Source organism: Callospermophilus lateralis, chromosome Y (assembly GCF_048772815.1).
Source record: "Callospermophilus lateralis isolate mCalLat2 chromosome Y, mCalLat2.hap1, whole genome shotgun sequence".
Classification (NCBI taxonomy): domain Eukaryota; kingdom Metazoa; phylum Chordata; class Mammalia; order Rodentia; family Sciuridae; genus Callospermophilus; species Callospermophilus lateralis.
The window spans coordinates 4965671-4990869 of record NC_135326.1 but is presented as its reverse complement, the minus strand read 5'-3'; the positions used below and the strand labels follow the sequence as shown (position 1 = coordinate 4990869).

Below are 25199 nucleotides of genomic sequence, written 5' to 3'. Positions count from 1 at the left end.
AGCTTTATCCTTGAGAGTAACAAGGAAGGGGCAATGTCTAATATGCTTAATAATGGGACAAGAGTTAAGATACCTTATTTTTAATATTCTCCATGTAGTACTCCTCTGCCAGGGGTAAGCTCTGCCTAGGATCCTGACATATCAAGTGCTTGGTTTTACACAGTCTCTTCCCAGATGGTTTCTCACTCTTGTCAGAGTACTTCTGCATCAGGGAGGCAGACAGGCAGTCCTCTTTTTTATGAATGCATAGATCATCAGGATTTTGGCTTTCTTTACATTTCTGCTGTTTGACATGTGGCCATCTGAAGATTGGCTTAGCCTGTCTCTTGTCATTTGCATTTTTGGATAAAAGGCCCTGTATAGGCAGAGATCCAGATAGCATAGGCAAGCCTAAACAGTAGAGGAGACAGGTATGTTAGAGGGAGGTAGAGAAGAACTAAACATTACACAACTTAAGCCAGTGAGGAAAGAAAAGCACATTGTTAACAGTGATCAGTGTAACCTGCTATAAAAATTAGTGATATGCCAAAAATATTTTCAAAGCAGTGATATTTTAATTATTCAACACTCAAAAAGCCAACTAGCTTAACTTTCCAGCTCTAAATGGCAAATTTCTTAAAGAGTCAAGACAAACAGACAGAAGACTGATATTTCTAAACATTTCAGAAGTGTAGATGGCAGACAACATATGGTCCTTTATAACTTGTTCATTGTCACTAGATTTGAGGGACTTTTCCAGCCAGCCTCTGTTATCTTTGTCCTTTACCCTTCTTCTGTTGGGTTTCTCTTCTGTGGTGCCATTCCATTGGATTGTGATCTCAGGCTGAATCTTCTGCATTACTACCTACTTTCTGCTTTGGTGCTCACTATTACTGTCTGCTGATGATGCCAGTTGATCCCATTGTTCAGTAAGGTGCAGCAGGTTGTGGTATTTTTTAATATGGTGCTCTGTTAATTTGATGCACATATTCAGGTTGACCAGCTCACTAGACTAAGGGTTCTCCAAGTGCTTTAAGGAATTGTCATTTCCCTCAGAAGCTACTTGTCTAATGGGAAGTAATAACAAACACACTTTAGGGACAAACTATTACTATCACTAATAGTTGCAGGGAGATGGAGGTGGTTGTCAGGTCATCTATCTGTCTTATTTATCTCTGGGCTAGGTGCCACTAACTAACTTTGAGAGAGAGATAGGAAAGATATAGTGTGAGAATATCATTGAAGCAGTATGGGAATGGAAATGCCCACTGCCACTTCCTAGGCTTCCCCAGAGATTATGTCTATAGTAGCACTACTCAACAACCCATATCTCTTGTTTGTGCATCCTGGCCACATACAGAGACACCTGAGAATGCAGTGAAATTAGCTAAGCTCACCTTTAGAGACGCTTCTTTGCTTGACTTCCATCAAGGGGGCTTCTGGCAGCTCTTTCATAGTGATCTCAGTATGGCTGCTCTCACCTGAAACTGTGTGCTTCCTTTTCAGCAGGAGTGTGGGATTCTGCAGTATATTGGCACTGGCATGGTCTGGCAGGTCACTCACAAGTGGCCTCTCCATGAAGCAGTTCTCCATAGAAATATCTGTGTCCACTAAGGTTTCTAAGAAACCATGCTTGTTTCTGTCACTATGTTCACCTACAAGGATAGAAGAGAAGAATACACAGAAAGGTGAAAAGACGGGGGGAGGGGCAGAGCCACTGCCCACGCTTGCAGGGTGGGCAGACCTGCGGCTGACCGGCAGAACAGGCCCAGCAGCCCAGGAAGTGCAGAGCCACTGCCAGTGCCTGCAAGGTAGGCAGACCGACCAGCAGAACAGGCCCAACAGCCCGCCAACGTGGTAGGCACATTGCCCCAATTGGAGGAGGGTCAGAGCCGCTGCCCGTGCCTGCAAGGGAGACTTTGCAACTATACAAGAGCAATATAAATATATAGGGAGAGAATTCAATAACACAACAGTTTCACCAAGCAGAAAGAAACTCGAGCAGTATGAAAAGACAAGGAAAGAAAGGACCACAAGCAATGCAGGTCAACTCAACGTTAGGAGAGGTAATATCTGCAGCAGATGGAATGTCAGATAAAGAATTCAGGATATACATGCTTCGGATGATCTGGAGTCTCAAGGAAGATATTGGACAGCAAAATCAGACAATGAAAAAAGATCACTTTGACAATGAATTACATAAACAAATCCAAGAAGCAAAAGATCAACTATACAGGGAGATAGAGGTTATAAAAAACAAACAAACAGAAATCCTAGAAATGCAGGAAGCAATAAACCAACTTAAAAATTCAAATGAGAATACTACCAGCAGAGTAGAACACCTAGAAGATAGAACATCAGAGAATGAAGACAAAGTATTTCAACTTGAAAAGAACATAGACAGCTCAGCAAGACTGTTAAGAAACTATGAGCAGAACATCCAAGAAATATGGGATAACATAAAGAGACTTAAGATTCATTGGGATACAGGAAGGTATAGAGGTCCAAACCAAAAGAATGAGCAATCTGTTCAATGAAATCATATGAGAAAACTTCCCAGACTTGAAGAATGAGACAGAATCCCAAATCCTAGAAGCATACAGGATGCTGAATGTGCAAAATCATAAGAGATCCACACCTAGACACATTATAATGAAGATGCCCAACATACAGAATAAGGAGAGAATTTTCAAAGCTACAAGAGAAAGGAAGCAGATTACATTTAGGGGTAAACCAATCAGGATAACAGCTGATCTTTCAACACAGACTCTGAAAGCTAGAAGATCCTGGAATAACATATTTCAAACGCTGAAAGAAAATGGGTTCCAACCAAGAATTGTGTATCCAGTGAAATTAAGCTTCAGGATGGAAGATGAAATTAAAACCTTCCACAATAAACAAAAGTTAAAAGAATTTGCAGCTAGAAAACCATCTATTCAAAACATTCTCGGCAAAACATTACAGGAAGAGGAAATGGAAAATAACAATGAAAACCAACAGTGGGAGGTAATACACTAGAGGGGAAAAAATAATCAAAGAGGAAAAACAAACCATGTTAAGTAACATAAATAAACAAATATGGCTGGAAGAACAATCTATATCTCAATAATAACCCTAAATGTTAATGGCTTAAACTCACCAATTAAGAGACACAGGCTAGAAGAATGGATCAAAAAAAAAAAAAAAAAAAAAGACCCAACAATATGCTGCCTACAGGAGACGCATTTGATAGGAAAAGACATACATAGACTGAAGGTGAAAGGTTGGGAAAAATCATATCACTCATATGGACTTCAGAAACAAGCAGGAGTGTCCTTACTCATATCAAATAAAATAGACTTCAAGCCAAAGTTAATCAAAATGGATAAAGAGGGACACTACATACTGCTCAAGGGAACCATACACCAACAAGACATACAATCATATATCTATATGCCCCAAACAATGGTGCAGCTATGTTCATCAAATAAACTCTTCTCAAGTTCAAGAGTCTAATAGACCACCATACAAGAATTATGGGAGACTTCAACACACCTCTCTCACCACTGGACAGATCTTCCAAACAAAAGTTGAATAAAGAAACTATAAAACTCAATAACACAATTAATAACCTAGACTTAATTAACATATATAGAATATACCACCCAACATCAAGCAGTTACACGTTTTTCTCAGCAGCACATGGATCCTTCTCAAAAATAGATCTTATTATGTCACAGGGCAACTCTTAGACAGTATAAAGGAGTAGAGATAATGCCATGCATCTTATCTGATCATAATAGAATGAAACTGGAAATCAACAATAAAAGAAGGAATGAAAAATCATGCATCACTTAGAGAACGAACAATAGGTTATTGAATGATCAATGGGTTATAAAAGACATCAAGGAGGAAATTAAGAAATTCTTAGAGATAAATGAAAACACAGACACAACATATTGGGATCTATGGGACACATTGAAAGCAGTTCTAAGGGGAAAATTCATTGTTTGGATTTCATTCCTTAAAAAAAGAAAAAAACCAACAAATAAATAATCTTATACTTCATCTCAAAGTCCTAGAAAAAGAAGAGCAAAACAACAGCAAAAGAAGTAGAAGCAAGAAACAATTAAAATCAGAACTAAAATTAATGAAGTTGAAACAAAAGAAACAATTGAAAAAAATTACAAAACTAAAAGTTGGTTCTTTGAAAAAATAAATAAGATAGACAGACCCTTAGCCATGCTAACGAAGAGAAGAAGAGAGAGAACTCAAATTACTAGCATACGGGATGAAAAAGGCAATATCACAACAGACACTTCAGAAATACAGAAGATAATCAGAAATTATTCTGAATCCTTATACTCCAATAAAATAGAAGATAGTGAATGCATCGATAAATTTCTTAAGGCATATGATCTGCACAGATTGAGTCAGGAGGATATAGACAACCTAAATAGACCAATATCAATTGAGGAAATAGAAGAAACCATCAAAAGACTACCAACTAAGAAAAGCCCAGGACCGGATGGGTATACAGCAGAGTTCTACAAAACCTTTAAAAAGGAACTAATACCAATAGTTTTCAAGCTATTTCAGGAAATAGAAAAAGAGGGAGAACTTCCAAATTCATTCTACGAATCATCACCCTGATTCCTAAACCAGACAAAGACACTTCAAAGAAAGAAAACTACAGACCAATATCTCTAATGAACCTAGATGCAAAAATCCTCAATAAAATTCTGGCGAATTGGATACAAAAACATATCAAAAAAATTGTGCACCATGATCAAGTAGGATTCATCCCTGGGATGCAAGTCTGGTTCAATATATGGAAATCAATAAATGTTATTCACCACATCAATAGACTTAAAGATAAGAACCATATGATCATCTTGATAGATGCAGAAAAAGCATTTGACAAAGTACAGCATCTCTTTATGTTCAAAACTCTAGAAAATCTAGGGATAACAGAAACATATCTCAATATTGTAAAAGCAATCTATGTTAAGCCTCAGGCTAGCATCATTCTGAATGGAGAAAAACTGAAGGCATTCCCTCTAAAATCTGGAACAAGACAGGGATGCCCTCTCTCACCACTTCTGTTCAACATAGTTCTCGAATCACTGGCCAGAGCAATTAGACAGACAAAAGACAAAAGAAATTAAAGGCATAAAAATAGGAAAAGAAGAACTTAAATTATCACTATTTGCAGCTGACATGATTCTATGCCTAGCAGACCCAAAAGGGTCTACAAAGAAACTATTAGAGCTAATAAATAAATTCAGCAAAGTGGCAGGATATAAAATCAACACGCATAAATCAAAGGCATTCCTGTATATCAGCGACAAATCTTCTGAAATGGAAATGAGGACAACCACTCCATTCACAATATCCTCAAAAAAAAAATAAAATACTTGGGAATCAACCTAACAAAAGAGGTGAAAGATTTATACAATGAAAACTACAGAACCCTAAAGAGAGAAATGGAAGAAGATCTTAGAAGATGGAAAAATATACCCTGTTTTGGATAGGCAGAACTAACATCATCAAAATGGTGATATTACCAAAAGTTCTCTATAGGTTTAATGCAATGCCAATCAAAATCCCAATGGAATTTCTTGTAGAAATAGATAAAGCATCATGAAATTTATATGGAAAAATAAAAGACCCAGAATAGCAAAAACATCTCTAAGCAGGAAGTGTGAATCAGGCGGTATAGCGATACCAGACTTCAAACTATACTACAGAGCAATAGTAGCAAAAACATCATGGTACTGGTACCAAAACAGGCGGGTGGACCAATGGAACAGAATAGAGGACACAGAAATCAATCCACAAAACTACAACTATCTTATATTTGATAAAGTGGCTAAAAGCATGAAATGGTGCTGGGAAAACTGGAAATCCATATGCAACAAAATGAAACTGAATCCCTTTCTCTCGCCATGCACAAAAGTTAACTCAAAATGGATCAAGAAGCTTGATATCAAATCAGACATGGTGTCTGATAGAAGAAAAAGTTGGCAACGATCTACATACTGTGGGGTCAGGCTCAAATTCCTCAATAGGACACCCATAGCACAAGAGTTAATAACTAGAATCAACAAATGGGACTTACTCAAACTAAAAAGTTTTTTTCTCAGCAAAAGAAATAATAAGAGGTAAATAGGGAAGCCTACATCCTGGGAACAAATCTTTACTCCTCACACTTCAGATAGAGCCCTAATATCCAGAATATACAAAGAACTCAAAAAATTAAACAATTAGAAAACAAATAACCCAATCTGTCGGGGACAGTTCCTGTGGCCGAGGGCTGTCCCCTGCCCAAGGAAAGATGGGGCTTGGTTTTGGGCCAAATCAGCCGTCTTTGGCGTAAACAAGTTTGTGCCTGGACCAGGAAGTCCACCCCATTTGCCGGTAGAAACCACAAGAGCTCGGGCCCAGTAAATGCTTCCTGTCTTCCCTATTATGTGTCCACAAGGTTGAAATGTGACCTTCTCTGTGATTGGCTCCTATGTCCTATTTATACTACTCACTTTCTTGGTACCGGGTTCCTCTTGTTGCGCCTTGAATAAAACCTGTCACAGTTCCGCCGGGTCCTTGTTTTTCTTTTGTTCGACTCTGCTGGTCGGAGTCGACACCAACCAACAAATGGGCCAAGGACCTGAACAGACACTTCTCAGAGGAGGACATACAATCAATCAACAAGTACATGAAAAAATGCTCACCATCTCTAGCAGTCAGAGAAATGCAAATGAAAACCACCCTAAGATACCATCTCACTCCAGTAAGATTGGCAGCCATTATGAAGTCAAACAACAACAAGTGCTGGCGAGAATGTGGGGAAAAGGGTACTCTTGTACATTGCTGGTGGGACTGGAAAATGGTGCAGCCAATTTGGAAAGCAGTATGGAGATTTCTTGGAAAGCTGGGAATGGAACCACCATTTGACCCAGCTATTCCCCTTCTTGGTCTATTCCCTAAAGTCCTAAAAAGAGCATGCTACAGGGACACTGCATTGATGTTCATAGCAGCATAATTCACAATAGCAAGACTGTGGAACCAACCTAGATGCCCTTCAATAGATGAATGGATAAAAAAATGTGGCATTTACACACAATGGAATATAACTAGGCATTAAAAAATGAGAAAAATCATAGAATTTGCAGGGCAATGGATGGCATTAAAGTAGATTATGCTAAGTGAAGCTAGGCAATCCCTAAAAAACAAATGCCAAATGTACAGGGTTGTGAGGAAGAGCATGAGAAGAAGATTAACATTAAACAGGGACGAGAGGTGGGAGGGAAAGGGAGAGAGAAGGGAAATTGCATGAAAATGGAAGGAGACCCTCATGGTTATACAAAATTACATACAAGAGGAAGTGAGGGGAAAGGGGAAGAAAAACAAGGAGGAGAAATAAATTACAGTAGATGAGGTAGAGAGAGAAGATAGGAGGGGAGGGGAGGGGAGGGGAGGGGGGATAGTAGAAGATAGGAAAGGCAGCAGAGTACAATAGACACTAGTATGGCAATATGTAAAACAGTGGATGTGTAACCAATGTGATGCTGCAATCTGTATACGGGGTAAAAATGGGAGTTAATAAGCCACTTGAATCAAAGTGTGAAATATGATATGTCAAGAACTATGTAATGTTTTGAACAACCAACAATAAAAATTGAAAAAAAAGAAAGGTGAAAAGAAGCACAAGAAAGCAGGATTCAGGAAGCAGGTAAAAATTTTGGCCAACATATAGGGGTTCTGTGTTTGGGACTAGGGTCCTGGATGACTTCATGGCTGTGGCATGCTTGGTGCCTGGGAAAGTTTCTGTGCAAAGGCATAGGATGCCCGGTTGCTATGGTAATGTCCTCCATTATAGAGTCTTATCAGCTTGGACCTTAATCTTAGGCACAAAACTCCTGGGAATACAGGAACATGCTTGCTTGATAACTATAATGTTTCACCAAGCTCCTATGCTCCTGGAGCTCCCCACCTAATGGACATTCCTGAGAACTGCACAAAGCTCTTAGCATTGCACATTGTAACTACAAAATGTAACTGCAGAATAAGCAACCTTACTGATAGTCTAAACAATAGTGTGGTTATTGGTACTAATGACCTAATGTGACCTATTATAAATAAATGTGGCCACTTGGACAAAGATGCACTTTATCACCTTCCCTGCCTCTGTACCTTGTCTCTGTCTACTCTTTATTATTATTCTTTATAAATGGATACCAATATTAGCGCATAAGAAAAGTTCTTTCCCCAAAAGTTCTCTGTCCACAGAGAGTTTGAGATAATAAATCGGCCTTAATAGAGACCCTTCCAGACACAGTCAGGTAAGAGTAAGAGTAAAGGGAGTAGCTTACTTATGCTGGAATAGACTTTTGACACACCTCTTTTTCATAGGCTGGAAATGATCACTAATCAGTAGACTATGGGTAATTCTCTATTTCTATCTGATGCTCAATGATGTCATCAGGCGGAACTTTCTCTCCTATTTAGCAAGGCTATATAAGTTGATGTATTTTTCTGATCAGTCTTATTTTATCCAACTATAAAGGTTTTTACATTCTGTCTTTATCCAAAGGCCAATTTATCCAGAGTTAACTCTTGAATACATTTAAAAATTTGCTTTAATAAATCCTTACAAAGATATAAAATGTATGTGTTGGCAATGAGTCTGATAAGTATCAAGGACAAAAATGCTGGCTAACCTGAAATTCTTTTGAGTTCATATCCATGATATCTGTTAAGATTTCTATACCTGACATTTCCAATTGTACAAACTTGTCTTATATCTATATATCATGTATTTAATGTCAAAATTGACATTTAGACAAATGACCATTCAAATTAAAAATTTAAATTAAAAATGGATCCAAATAACTTAATGCAAATCAAGTAATCAAATAAAAATATAAATGTCTTTAAGGTTCTAACTTATGAGTTTTTCTAGATGACCAATAATAAAGTCTTAATTTAAAAAAAAAATATTATATATATATATATATATATATATATATATATATATATATATATATAATATTCATTACTTCTAAAATTTTTCTTCAATAAAACAGGGGTAAATAATACTATTAATCATGTTTTCTTATATTTTATGTTATAATAAATAAATTTAACATAAAAGAGATTGATCTTCATGAGTATAGTTTCTTAAATACATAAATTAAAAATTATAGCTAATGCCAAACTCATTTTTTCTAGTTGTTGAAGAAATAGGACATTGCCTCCTCTCTTTATTTAATTCCTTCTTTAAAGCAGGCTTAACAAAAAATTTAAAAGATTATCAATAATAATGGTGGATCAAATTTCAATATCTTTCATTGATGGTTTTTGTGAAGACACCTTATTCTTTTGTAACACTAGTTGCTGATTATAATAAAAAATCACATATATTAGAATAATTATATTTTCTTCATTTGTCAGGTTATGATATTTTGCCTTTTACTGTTATGTATGGTCAATTAAATACTGATGCCCATACTGACATTTTATCTATAGCAGACTTGGAAATTCATGTTTTACATCTTACTTATGGAAAAACTTTATATATCCAATATTTATAGTTCTTTGTCTACTATCAATTTGTATTTACAAATTTGTATTAACAATTTTTTACCACCAATTGATTTTCACATGCCTCATGATGAACAATTCTCTTTGTTGTATCAGGTTAAATATTTCTCTTGTTCCTTAATTTCTACCATTCCTCTTATAAATGGATTAAATGTGTACATAAATAGAGATAAACAAAGAGGAGTAATATCTGTTCTTATTAACTGTTAAGGTCTGTAAACAAGTCAAGATGGCTCCTGGCATTTTGCTAGAGGGAGTGGTTAATGAAGTAATGCCAGTGAGCCATTAAGTGTGGAGATTCCTTATTGGTTGACTGCTGTATCTAGTTTATGTTAATTAAAATAAGCTGTGTGTAATGTACATATACCCCTCCTGTCCTACAATAAAGGGCTCCCACTCCTGCTGTATCAATGTACACAAGTTGCTCGACACCCCCCAGTTATTTTGCTGCAGCCGGACTGTGGCAATTAACAATAAATGGACTGACTATTATATCCTACCTCAAATCTCTCCACAGCAAGCAGAATTAACTACCATTGTCCTGGCGATAAAACTATTTTCTATTACTTTATTGTTATTACACATTCTCAATAAAAAACTAAACTTGTTCCTCATATTTTTATAACTGTATCATGCCCTTGTTTGATTCCAATTTACTATCTCTTTTGTTAACCCTTTAAACTCTTTTAAGTTTCACATGTCTCCTAACTTCCTCTTTTATACACACAAGGCCACACCAAAATTCCTAAACCTTTGTTGGAAGGTTAAGCTCACACAGATAAAGTTACAAAATCTCTTTGTTTTTTATTTTCATATACTGTAAAATCCCATGGATTTTTTTCATCAAAATGCTTGATTACAAATGAAAATATTTTCCATATCTTCTCAACAGGTTCATGCATGCTATTGTCAACAACTATTCTCACCTTTCAGGCCCCTATGTAAAAATCTGTAAATCCATAAGGCCTACATTCTAGTACACTTTGACAAATGAATGTTACCCGTTTCCCTCCTTTTCATCCTCACTCCATTGTTCTTCACGTTTTTATTGATACTCATTCTAAATTCTTTGGGGCTACTGCCCAAAGGTCTGATAAGTATCTACTTACATTTCTCATTTATTGCTTTGTTTTGCCACCAAAGGCAAGCCAATTCATTTAAAAACAGATAAGTCTCTACATACACATCTTGTGCTTTTACACAATTTTGTAATCAATAAAATATAATTTTAAATCATAAAATTCCTCATAATCCTACTGGACAGGCTTTGGTTAAACAAACATATTGTACTCTTAAAACTTACCTTTTAAAATAAAACAAAAAAAGGGGATCTAGTCTCTCTCATATTAATAATGCTTTAAATATTGTTTTACTTATAAGTAATGTGCTCAACATATAATGCAAAATTTATACTCTCAACTGGTCATCCACTTTGGATAGATATTTTATTCCCAAACAGCCATTACCAAAAAATTATGCAATATATTGGTTTCCAACAGACCCAGGCAACAAGACCCTATGCCTTTGATCACATAGGAAAAGGACAGACTACTATGTTTACACCAACAACTCTTATTTGGACTCCAGCTTGATGCACGATTACTGTCAATTATGAAAAGACATCAAGGATTTCACAGTCTGATCCTCAAGTTTCATTTGATTGTGGATTAGGACACTGATACAAACAAAAGGACACTGATCACTCTCCTTGAAAGATATGATACACTAAAAGAGGACCCTAAGCTAATAGAGTTCCAGTGATTTGTTCAGGTACAAAATAATTAACATCATCAATTCAATAGCTCTTGGCTCAAATGGGGATAAAATGTACTCCAGAAAACTTAGTTACTGATTTGATTGCTAAACACACATAAATCTCTGTAAATACTTTGGTCTTAACAGTAATGTCATTGTGCTGTTGTACACCAGCTATGGAAATTGAGTACAGCCAGACTCTTTAACTTCTAAAACTCATTATAATTTATGTACAAAAATATCTCATGGTACCCACTGTTGTCTTAAAAGGCTAACTGTTCTCACCATCCCTACAGGATTTAATAGGCTACCATCCTATATAATGCATTCATAAAAGGTTTACAATTTTTTCCCCCTTGATACAAAACTGTGATGATTCAGTAAGCTTTCTCTAAGGTATCCCTGGCCTACTTGTCAAAACCACTGTAAAACTGGACTGTGCTCTGGTAAATAGTATTAATCATACCCCTATGACAATTAATATGCTTAATGAAGAACAAAAACAATATCCTCAAACCATACTTGACAATCAGGCTGCAACTGAGAAGTTATTATTATTGCATCATATAGGATGTCAGGAGTTTTAATAGGTGTTGCTTTAACTTAAATGATAACAGTAACTCTATTTTGAAGGTATTAAGTTACTTTAATGATAACATTGATAAGTTCTGACAAGATGATAGAGGTGCAGACTTACTGAGTCGGCTAACTTCATGGTCACCCAATTCTACTTGGGTCAATTATTCATAGGTGGATGTTTACTAATATGGAGTTTGTTATGTTATGCTTGTTGTTGTCAATGCTTACCCTATTTTTTGCCTCTACCAGAATTAAGAAGAAAACTAATATTATTCATCCAAAGACCTTAAATAACAAGAGAGGGGAGTTGTAGAAATTTTGTGTTTTGGACACAGTCCTGGATGACTTCATGGCTATGGCATGCTTGGTGCTTGGGAAAGTTTCTGTGCAAAGGCATAGGATGCTCGGTTGCTATGGTAATGCCCTCTATTATAGAGTCTTATCAGCTTGGACCTTAATCTTAGGCACATAACTCCTGGGAATAAAGGAATTTGCTTATTTGGTAAATACAGTGTTTCACCAAGCTTCAGTGCTCCTGGAGCTGCCCACCTAACAGTCACTTCAGACAATGGACCTTCTTGAGAACTGCACAAAACTTATAGCATTGTACATTGTAGCTATGAAATGAAACTTCAGAATACACAACCTTACTGATAGTCTAAACAATAATATGGTTATTGGTACTAATGACCTAATGTAACCTATTTTTACAAAGAGCCACTCTGCCACCTTCCCTGCCTCTGTACTTTGTCTCAATCTACTCTTTATTATTATTATTCTCTACACAAAGTAATCTGTTATTAACAGATTCTTGTTTGAAAAGTGAAATCTGCACTTTCTTGGAACAAAATACTCAGAAACAGAACTTTCCAAAGAAAAGGGCACAACTAAAATCATCAACAAATAAAGCACAAAATGAGAAATCCACAATAATTGTCCCCCTTAAATGCAGGTTTTTTTCAATTATATTATTGTAAGTCCACTTGTAGTCTAAAAATATAACCTGGAACATTCATGATGAAAGCAATTAATAATTTTTAAATTACAAGCAATTATGAGTAGTAAGATAAAATCTCACATCATGCTATCCTGACTAGTAGAAATGGATGTAAATCATCTATTTGTCCAGTGTTTTCACACTGTGTACACAATCTTCAAGTTAGTTACTCAGCAACCATGTCAATTATCAAAATGTGCTTTTTCACAGAACCTCCACTTCACTTTTTTCACATAATCCTTAGTTTTATTAAACTAATAAAACCCTTATTTTACACAAAGTCAAAGAATAGCAACTCTGGCAGTTTGCATAAAACAGAGAAACTATAAATGTGTTATTTAATTGAAGAAGAAAGAATTCTCAATTAAATGAAAGAAAAACACAATAGGCTAAAGTAGTTAAAATCTAGGGTATCATATGATTAACTGTGATGCTAACTGTGAGTGACACCTTCACATATCAATCAGAGTACCAATTGTAAAATCCATTTAAAATGTAAATGTATGTGTATGTATATATTCATATACATGCATATATAGGTATATACTCATGTATATTAAAGTATGACACTCATTACAAAATCATAAAAGGTATTCAAAGGATGTAAAATTTGTTCTGGTACTGGTGATTCAACAGGGGTGCTCTACCAATGAACTAAATTCCCAGTTTTTTTATTATTTATTTTTAAATGGGATTATGCCAAATTGTTTATGTCATTGCTAAGTTGCAGAGGCTGGCCTTCAATTTGGGATCATCCTGCCTCAGCCTCCCGAGTCACTGTCATTATGGTTCACTACCAGGTCTGACTCTAAAATAGTTTTTTAAATAAAGTAAAAAACATTGTATATGTGATAGAGTTGACAAATAAATGGGATTCTGGAGAACTAAATAGATATCAAAAGTATAGGAAAGAGCAGAATGAATCAAACATACCTTCCCTATGTTTATATATGAATACATGACAAGTAAAACTCCACATCAAGTACAACCATGTGGGATCCTAATTAGGAAAAAAATATATTCCGTATACGCATAGAATGTCAACATGCACTCTACATCATCTATATCTAAGAAAACACATTACATTTTTAAAAACATATTATTGTTATTATGGAAATTAATTTTCTTATTTCAAAGCTTTTATACAAACTATATTTTTGCCCTTCTTAATTTCATTTTGCATTTTCCTCATGAAACATTATAACTGTTTCTTGTTAGTGTTTTACAGGACTACTATTTTATCAGAATAACCTGAGTTAATATAAAGTAATAAGCTGTCACCTCAAGGTCAGATAGGATATGATGGCTGACTCTCAGCACTAATTCTGACCCTCATTAGATTAAAAGGAGAACTACTAAATGATAGACATTAAAGCTAAAAACACTAACATCACTTAAAGATTAATCAAACTTGTCAAGTCGATATTTAAAACCAAGACCTGGAGAGCAAACCAAAGCCATGAAGGTCAATAATGAAAAGCAACTAATATTTTGTCTGTTGCCCTGTATGGTCAATAAGTATGCAGGGTATGATGGGACCCTCTCTAAGTGACTTTTAACTGATGGATCAACCTACCACTCTATCAGGGGACCAGGAAGACCCTAGAGAAAAAGAAACCAATCAGTGTACATTCCGTAAAGCAAATAGTCAATGGCAAGGGAAATATCTCTAATTTTCCAAGGTAAGACATTTGTGGTTACCAAGATCCTGATGATGAATGGCATAACTGGTAGAGGATCGGTAAAGGAGATAAGAAACTTCTCATAAGTACTCAAAAGTTATTTACTTGTTCCTAAACAATTGGAAGAAAAGCATAACCAATGCAAAGATATTTAATGGTCATACAGAGATACTTAAAGTTCAATTGTCCTTTTCAGTGTAATTTGAAATGCATGCTTGGGTCAATCACACCAAAAGAAAGTATAGCCAAGAAGTTATTATGCAGAAACACCTGATAATAACTATAACAAAAGACTCTGCCAGAGTTAAGATTTTCCTGAGTCAATTTGAGCCTAAACTTATACACCTAAAGGTTTTCTTAAACTCTTACATAGAAAAACTTAATCTGTTTTTCTTTAGTATGATAATCTAGCTCCAATATTTATTCCTCACAGGTCTCAAAAACATAATGTGGCACATAGTTAGCCCTAACTTTTTATCAAGAGAGCACTAATAATATAGATAAGATCTCTCCCTTCAATATGGAAATAAGACTAATGATAAAGTTTTTTTACACAAATGAGGTGGTATTGTATAACATAACTAAGTTCAAGTGGGGCATCAGTATCATCATAATGAAACAATTTGGCTAATGCTTCTTAAATGTTAAGTCATCTTCTCTCATAAGTCAATGCTGTTTGACTCCACCTTAAGCTGTAATTATTTTCTTCATAGTTTTAAAAGACTGGATGAATACAACATCTTGTGAAAATTTATGTTATTTTAAAAAGTGCTTTGCTACCTGTTATTTATTGGGTTAACATGATCTCTGTTCTATTAATCCGGTAGCCTGGCTAAGCCACCATGGAACTCTGAATCACCCTGATGCTAAATATATTTTATTGTCCATTACTCATCCTGACAGGGATCAAGGCATTTGAATCTGTTTCCTGTATATACCACCTTCTCAACAGGAAAAACAAAAACCCATATAAAACCATCATCCAAAATCCTAAAACAATTTAGTAAACCCAGTACTTAAGTGGGTTACAATAGCTGTCAGATACATGCACTGTACAGTCCTAAAGTAGAGGGAGGGTTCTAAGAACAAGGATGAATATGCTGACCTAACATGCTTCTTTTTGAAGGTCAATTGGCCTAAGGCCACTCTGGCCTGACTGGCTATGTCAATAAAATTGCCATGTTTATCAGTAAACAATCTGTTACCTGAAGATAAATAAAGGCCCAAGTTACCCTTTATGATTTTCATGGAGACCAGTTTCCACAATTCAGGAACACAGAATAATTGTGAAGCAAAGTCCCCCAATCTAAGCTACAGAAGTCAATTTCTAGATGAAATTATAATCATATTCCTCATAGAATGATTCTTTCCCCCCTCTACACAACTTACTCCAAATATTACTCCCAATTTGTATCATCCCTCTCATCCTCTTCATCCTTCTTATAAGGTCATTCCCAGCATTTAGTCACCTCTGGGAAAGCTTCTCTCTGTACTTGGCAAGAAATGAGCTTTTGTCCTCAGGATACAGACTCAAGAAGAGATAAGGGACAATTTTACCTCTTCAGAATATCCAAGGCATGGCAAATAGTGCCACATCTATTCTAGCAGAGAAATGTCAATATCTCTCCAAATATTTCACTTTCTCACAGTGGTACATCAGAGGAACCAAGGAGTTGAGTCTGGGACTCAGCAATCAGATTCCCTTCAGGTATTTGTAGATACACCTAACCCAAACATATAGCCCAGGTAGGTTTTCCATCATGGTACAATCCTATTATAATGTTTGACCTTAGGCCAAAAAAAAATAGGTTGCTTAAATCTCTAGCCCAGTTTGTGCTTAAGTGAACACAGACAAAAGAACAACTTCTATAGTTGTGTTGGCAGTGATGATTAGGCTGTCAGACCTTACTTAGACTATTCTGTGACCCTATTAACCAGAAAAGAAAAACATCACTTATGAATCTGCATCCTTCAGCTCTAATATAGGTGGACATCATCAAAGGAAGAGAAAATACTTACCAAAGAATGTTATGATTCTCAGACCAGCTTAGACTTTATCATCATTATTTATAAAATATAAGCATGTGACATGAATTCTTTGGTCTTTCCTGAAGACCCTGGAATAGTGGGTAATTTGATACAGAATAAAAATAAAAGAACTGTTCAAAAGCACCATGTGAAAATTAAAAAGAAAAAAAGTACTTTCAAACTTTTTAAGTATCCTCTCACGCTTGAAAAACTAATAGTTTGAAAACAGAGGTGAGTGATACTTAATGCCTTCCAGGGACACTGCCAGAGAGCAGCATAGACTGAATAGGGGTGACCCAAATAGAACCACCTTACTCTGTCACCTTCCATAGTAGATATTCCCTCCTCTACAATCAGACAGAGAATCTCTTAAACATAAATGTTTCACATTCAATACTACATCTTACATTTGAATTTCAGATCTCATGCAGCCACCTCTTACTTATAATAGCAATGACCCCTCTAAGGCCTCTTGTTCAAAGAGATTTTCTACTTAAGTCTTATCCTATTAAAATTTCCTAGTTCCTTTTCTAAAAAATGTAATGAATTTATGTCTCACTATATATCTTTGCTAAAACTTCTGACATCTTTTGAAGGAAAAAATAAAACAATATCAGGAAGCCTTGTGATCAATCATTTTGCAAATGGCTTCATCTCCCTGCTCCTTGCTCAACAAAACCATCAAACAATTTCTCTGTCTATCCTGAGATTTCCCATATGGGAAAGGCTGACATAGAAATATAAAGCACCATTTCATATACCACCATTCACAAAGAGGCAGGCAGGTAAAGGTGAAGCACAAGGATGATCCTGTGTGACTCACATACCTAATCAGCTAGAAATGGCACTAGATAGACTATTGCTCATTATACAATCATTCCTCCTTTTCCTCATCCTGGGAGAACCCAAATAGCATCAAGGGTAGTTACACATACTAAATTTTGGTTAGGAACTGACTGTTGTTAGATTCTCATTTCGGTAAGATCACATTACTCACACAGTTTAGCTTCCTATCTTTGAGAGGCACTTTTTCTAAACTAGTTTTAATACATTGTTTTACCAATCCTCATAGTCATTATAAGGAACAAAACTAAAATTTAAAAAAAAACTTAGCTAAGATTATGATTCTTAAGTAAACCCCCATCTCTTTGCTGATAAGACATTATACTAGCATAACTTCATATGAAGCAGCAAATATCCTGGTGGATATTTGCAGCGACTACTCAAGATATACAGGCTACCATTTAAAAAGAGCCTCCATTTCACACATGTTGATTTGTACTTTCCCAAATGAAGCCACTTCAATGTTACTCAGAGTATTACCCAGTGAGGCAAAGGTAGAGACAGACTCTAATCATTAGATGTTATCATCTCTTCTCTTTTAGCCTTTTATAAAAACCAGGAAGCCTTATGTCCATGTACATGCAATCTAGGCAGAAGTGAATATGTCTGAACTGATCATGATTTAACATAGTTTCCTGCAACTCAGTTATATGGCTCACAGCCACTATTTGTTATACTGTGTCACAGCAACATGTGATTTTTGTTATGCATATTTAAAAGCCAGCATGGCAACTGAGTAGCTTCCTATGGTTGCAGCCATGATTGGTAACCCTAATAAGGGGAAGGGTTCAAGATTATTCAGCATTGCCCTGATTACAAATTCTCTCTTCAAATAGCTCAATCACCTTCCTCTGGCAAAAGATTCCTTGTTTTGATTCACCCCCTCTGTAGTGCAGACATCAGCCATATCTCTCTTCCAAAATCAAAATTCCTCACAAAGAATGCAGGTGCTCTTCCAGAGGAGTCTCCTAAGACAGGAAGTTCCCCATAGTTCCTTAACTCAGGCTTCCTTCAGCTCCCACCCACCCAAGCATTGCCAATAAACAGGGCTGAGATTCACACAAGCCCAGTGGCTAGCAAAAAAGATATTATTCAGAAAGTGCCTATAATGAAGGCACTTAATGAAGTTTCAAGTATGAGGAAATTTCTTTTATTAGTTCAATTTATTAGTTCAATTTCTAAAATGAAAGTTTAACTCAGCCACATACGTTATAAAAAACAGAATATAAAAATCTTGGCAGTGAGTGTTTTCAACCTAATTCACTTTTCATAAAAATACCCTTCCCAGAAAAAGACATCTTCATGTTTGTGGCTGAGAACATGACCACCCACCATCTCAGAAGCTGCTGATCTTCCAGGAGGAGAGAGCCATGACAGTAGGGTGCACTTCAATATTTGTCCAGAAAATCTCAAATTCCTTTCATTATCCATTTGTCCTCCAGTTTAGCTGTGAGATACTGCAGGTAATATGATTGTATTGTGTTAATAAATCCCACCTACTGCAAATTCTCATCAGAATTCCCATATCTCCTATATACTCACAGGTTGACATTCAGCCAGGGTGATATTTATGAAACTATAAATGAAGAATCTCAAAACAGCACAGAACCTGAGACCCCACGTGAGAGATGCCACAAAGACCTAGCAAAGAGGATAAGTTAGGCGATCTTCCTCAGAGCTTCTAGCTGGCAAATTCCATCATCTATACAAACAAATATATACCACATTATGTCTGCTGTAGTTCTTTTGCATAACATGCTACTTATTAACTATAGGACCATGTCTCAGAAAAATAATTTTTCACACTGCCTTATCCCTGCCTACCACAATATTTAAAAGAACCATCAGCTCTTTCCTCTGTGAATGTCAAAAGCCATCTATTTAAATCTAAACCAACAGTTCCTTTGCTTCACCTTTCTGGGTTCTAGAAGAGATATTATCCCATTCTTACCAACAATATCATTGCTCACAAGCTATTCAGGTTTACTTACATTTCTCTTGGTTGTTCTGGCCTACAATGGCCTTCTCCAGGGTGAGCAACTTCAACTTTTTATCCTGATTTTCTTTCCATCTATCACAGTCTATTGGATTGAATTTGTGCATTTTGGATTCTTTGGTTGCTGGGTAGCCATGTTTCCTCTCTTTCATCTCCATCTCAGAGAAATGTATCATTGCATACTAGGTCATTGAAAAATAATAGTGATAGCATCTTATCATAGAAGCTATTCATTGGTTTTACATTAAACAAAAGGATTTCTGAAGAAAGATTTGTCAAAACAACTAAATTTTAGGAGATAAAATTATTTACCACATTCTTTCATAGACTCTCTCTCTCTCTCTCTCTCTCTCTCTCTCTCTCTATATATATATATATATATATATATATATACACATACATACGTACCAAAAGGAGCATATATATACACACATATATATATAGATATAGCAGTAGATATATGTATAGACATATATATATACACACATGTATATATAAAATATAATTTTAAAAATATAAAGATATATAAACATATATATATATACACACATATATATGTAAAAGACATATTTTATATAAAAGACATAAAGATGCATACCTATACACGGAAAATCATGTCTCTCTTTTGCTTTAAATTTTCTAACTATCAAGAAAATGATATGGTAATTTTATCCAAACCATTACTCCCTGAATTTGTGGGTCTTCACTGAATTACATTAGTTTCAAAAAACTGATCTTGTACATGTTATGGAATAAAAGAGAAAGATTTTACACAATATTTCATATATACTCAAAAATCCTGGTGACAATTTAACTTTCAACATTTTATAAATATTTGCCTCCAAATTATCAAGTTCCTTCCTGTACTCATTCATCAAATATCTAGTTGTGTGTGTGCTTGTGTGTGAGAGAGACAAGAGAAATAAAGAGAGAGGAAGAAAGAATGAGGATAAACTTTGATCTTTGCCTTTTCTTCCTTGTTTTTGGTAACAAACTAAGCTTACAAAAGGAATTTTTTGTGTGTTGTTTCTCAGAGGTCAACCACAAGTGAAGTATCTTTTCAAGCATGGAAATGCCCAACTTGAGGGATCTGAACTGATATGGGCTTGAGTGGCAGTCTAGGAATGATTTGAAAAAGAATGAAGTTTGTGAGTGGAAGATGGGAGTGGGAAGAATTTGACTTCTGCAAAGATCCATGCCTAGTGATCTCTTTCACTAAGATATATGTGTTACCCTACTCAATTGTAGTTGTTCTTCAGTGATTGTTCTGAAAAGTCAAGATTTTATAATTTTTTAGCCCTCTTTCTTCACACTTTGGAATCCCTAGCTTTTCTTCCAAAGAGTATGGATCCCAAGTCTCTCTTCAAATATCTATCAGTGTGATTTATTGGAAACTTTAAAATGCAGAATAATTAGCAGATGCTAGGTGAGAACATTCAGTAACTGTAACGTTATCCCCTAAGAAATTAATGAGACAGACATTTCTTTTTGATGGTATACTGAAACACACACACACGAAAAAGAAACAGAAGAGGAAAACTGCATAGTGAATTAGATAAACTTAGGTTATTCACTTTCCTTTTGATATCTGGAAATAAAATTCAAAAGTTTATGTAATTTTCTAGTAAGATGATTGAAAAAGAGAATTTACAGAACTGAGCTCATAGCTCACTGAACAGACATAAAGATTGCTCTCTCATTATCCTTTCATGATATAATTAAAGTAGATCTTTAGCAGATCATTAAATAACTTCATCTTGTTTTTATAAGTATGTAACAACGTATTTTTTCCAAACACTGCAAAAATAAATTAGCCTATTCATTTTTTAAAATTTATGTAAAACACAGTAGGAAGTTCATAAAAAAAATCTGCCATGATTAACTATCTAATGCTAGATTACATCCCACCACTTTACTACATAAGGGAATTTTTAAGCAGCAGTTCTAGGTATTTTATTATCTTATTGTATAGAATTGGAAAAACTATGAACTTTATGTAGTCTCTGTTATCCTTTATAATAACTAAAATATTTTATCAGTATTTGAGAAGTTTCTTTATAATCTACAGAATAAATTAAAAGTTTTCTCACACACACAAATACCCGAGTAACTACTCAGATTCTCTTACTGACCATGTTTGATACATTTAAATTACAATAAACTTCAAAAATCAAAAATGCCTGGTGCCCTGCCCTACCATACTCCCTAATCATCTTTGTACATTAAAATGACTGACGAGTTACTGACATTCATGTGGGGAACTCACTTACAATGCTTGCTGTTCCCAGCTGAGTTGTCTGGATTCTGCATACAGTTCATTAGTGACACACTTGAATTGGTCCCCCATGTAACCTGCTGAATTGAATTTTTAATTCTCTTTGACACTTACTTTTGATTTCAGAACTTTACTCTTTGATTTTTGCCTCATAAGCTACTTCTTTGGTATAGATAGGGGTGGAGTTTCCACTCTGAAGGAAACTGGCCAAACAACATGGTTTGGTATCCTCTTGGGTCTCACAAAATTATAGCAGGGTCACAATGTCCCAAAGCTGGCTCCAGGAATAGAGTTGAGTGTGGACCCACTTGGTTCTCTTTATTGTTTATTGCTAAGATACCATCCTTGTTTAAGCTGAAGACTGGTTGGCCTGAAGACTGTTTGAAATTATCAGCATCAAGGAAGTTATCAATTGTCCCAACTACTTTTTTCAGAATGATGAAACTGCAGTGTTGCTACAAGACCAGATTTAGCTGCTTGTCAGGCACAGAGATCTGTTCATCATAACCAGCTTTGAAATCTTCGTTGAACATATTTACTGCAGTTTTAGCATCTAATTTTTTCTAGGAGAAATTTTACAAGGACATCTCATAGCTAGTTTTTCCTTGATTCCTGCCGAGATTCAGTCTCTGGTTCTTGGTGGAAACTTCTGGTTGTAATATTAGCTTCCAGTATCTCAGGAAATTGATTGAAAGTTGTGTCTCCACAGATATTTCTCTTATAAAACTGGGGCTGGGACTTCCTCTTTTGTTTCTCCTCTTCAGTGATCTCTGTGGGTGAGTGTAATATTGACATGGTATGTACCATTCCCAAACCTATGGCACTGTAAGTTACGTTATCTGATAGCCTATATCAGGCCAGACTTTGGAGCAAGTTTCCTAGGAAACAAACTGCCATGAGATGAAAAGACTGACAGAGACTGGTCCTATACTATGTGAACCAGTATCAATTATCTCATGTACTCGGTAATGAAGGAAACTCCTGCAATAAGGACCTGAATGCTCCCTCTAGAGTCAGAAATATTGAGCTTTGAAACTTGTTTGCTTTGAAACTTGGTTCTGGATTGCTGGCTGTGACACCAGTAATGCTTATGCTGCCTTTGTGTTTCATAGAAATGGTTAAGTATGGCTCATGTGCTGAATAATGGATGATGCAGTATCCATGGGATACCTACTAGTTTTGGTATCACCTTCACTGGCATTAGCAGGGAGTGATACAGAAGCTGAGCATCCCATCCTAAAAAATGACCTTGAAATAATGGCGATCTCAGCATCTGTGATACCCATGCAGGGAAGTGATAAACTCTGTTGCTTGGAAATCACCCAGTCCAACACCACGTTTTCCATTAACATGTATTTTACATGGTTTCCTTCATTCCGTCTTGGCCCAGGAAGCATCAAGTTTGAGGAGTAAAAATAATCAATTTCATATATATGAGTAGAACATAATTTTCTGGAGGAAATAATGCTTCTTTCAGAATTTTATTTGCAGAGGGCACTAAGCCATTTTTGGTTCTACAATGAATCAAGACCACAGGAGGCATCTTTCCCATGTTGATAGCAGTGGAAGGATCTATATCCATATCTTCTTTAGAAGACAATCCTAGTGGCTTATCTTTGTTCCCGGTGGTAATTACTTGCTTCTCCAATAGAGAAGATAGGCAATCGCTTTTTTTTCTATTGAACCACTCTTTTCTGGGAATTCCCAGGTACAGACTGGACACTTCTTACCTCTTCCAAAAAGTTAAAATTATTGCCATTGGAAAGAGTGGCCCTGTAGAACTTGCTGCTGACTATCATGTATGGATTCAAAATTTGACCCTCAAAATGGGTTTCTGAAGTGAGTAGGGTGGGAAAGCAGATCTGGGATAAGGACTGAAGAGAGAGAGACAACATAATAGTTGTCTCCCCTATTGATTCCCTAGAGCTCGTTGTGACAGAGGGCACCCAATGCTGTTTAATGTTCTGAATTTTGGAAAAGGAATGGGAAATTCTAGAGTTCTCAGGGCTGGTGTCCATTTTCCATGGAAGCTTTTGTGTGAGAAGCTGCCAAGAGGTGAGGTGCCTTGAATCGATGAAAATGTTGAGAGCTTCTAGGGCAAATTTAAGGATGATGGGATGTGGGGACTGACACAATGAGGTGGTGAAAGGTAGATGGAATTCTCTCCATTAGAGTAGACTGCAGAATACAGTGGCTGAGCCAAAATTGAAGGACTGCTTAGGTACCAAGTCCTTGAACCTGTTCTGCGAACATTATTTGGTAGGCTTAAGAAAGCATGGGTGGTTGGAGTGACCTCCTCTGTGTAAGGATTGATCCAAGACAGCTGTGGATTACTAGTACTACTGAGGCTAAGAGGAATACATTTGCCACTCTCAGGCCTGTTTAAGCTTTGAATTTCCTCTGCAACCACTGGATCTTTTTGTATTTCAGGTAATTATATATATAAAATTACCTGAAATACCATATATATATACACACACACACACACACACACACATATCATTGAGGCCATCTGGAGGATTTTTAGAGTTGGTGGAAGACTTCATTGTCTCAGGAGTATTTGGTTTGAACTGTGTGTCTGGATTACTTTAGCAAGAAACATTTTTTAAAAACTGGAATGTTTGTGGTAATTTCCTGATGCTCCTCTGAGCCCAGTCCAGAATACATGATGTTTCCTGAAACCCAGAGTCCATCCTAGTTCACGCCAGCATGGTTCATTCTCAGCATTTCCAGGTCAAGGATTTTATGGGCTTTGCATCTACCTTTGCAGAAAAAGAACAGAAGAGAAACTGACAACTAATTCAACATGATATAAGCCTAACAAACTGAACAGAAATAGATGAAGATGAACTAAATACAAAGTATCCACATAGCCTCTGTCTTCCCCTATCCAAGCTCTAAGGGCAGCATCATGCCTGTTTTCTTCACAGTTTTTGGAATTTGAATTCTACAATCTCACAGACATTTATACTTTTAGACTGAAGGGTTATTAAGTCATTTACTAACTCTGGAAATGTCACCTTCTTTGCAAAAGTCCTTTGCTGGAAGTGGAAAGACAAGTCTAATAATTCTCAGCATCATCCTCAAAGGCATATAGGGTATACCCCAAGTCTTTTAATACTGAAGTGGGACGTTCAGTTTGTTTTTCCTGGGTGAAGAAAGGTATTATTTAATTGAACAGAAATTGATTTTTGGAGGACAGAAACCAAAAAACAATGTTTGCCCCATTTCTAAATCAATAAAGAGGCCTGGAGTAAAATTGTGGTGTATCTTTTGAATTTGTCTTCCAAGTACCTGAAGAGTCAGTAGAATGTTTCATATTTTCCTGGAAATATAAGCCATGGAAGCCATAAATTTACCAATCTGAGAGTACTAAGCAAAATGTATATTATTAAAGAAAAGGTACACGTGTCTTGCCAATAAACAGGGGAAAGTACAGTGGAGCAGCCAATCTAAATAAGAGTACTTCCAAGAGATGGGGAC

At 36.0% G+C, this 25199-nt stretch overlaps 1 pseudogene; it reads right to left on the bottom strand.

Annotated features, from left to right (window-relative positions):
• Positions 1–22249, bottom strand: part of LOC143639825 (BCL-6 corepressor-like) — a 48296-nt pseudogene extending 26047 nt beyond the window's left edge.
• Positions 22250–25199: the final 2950 nt, after the last annotated feature.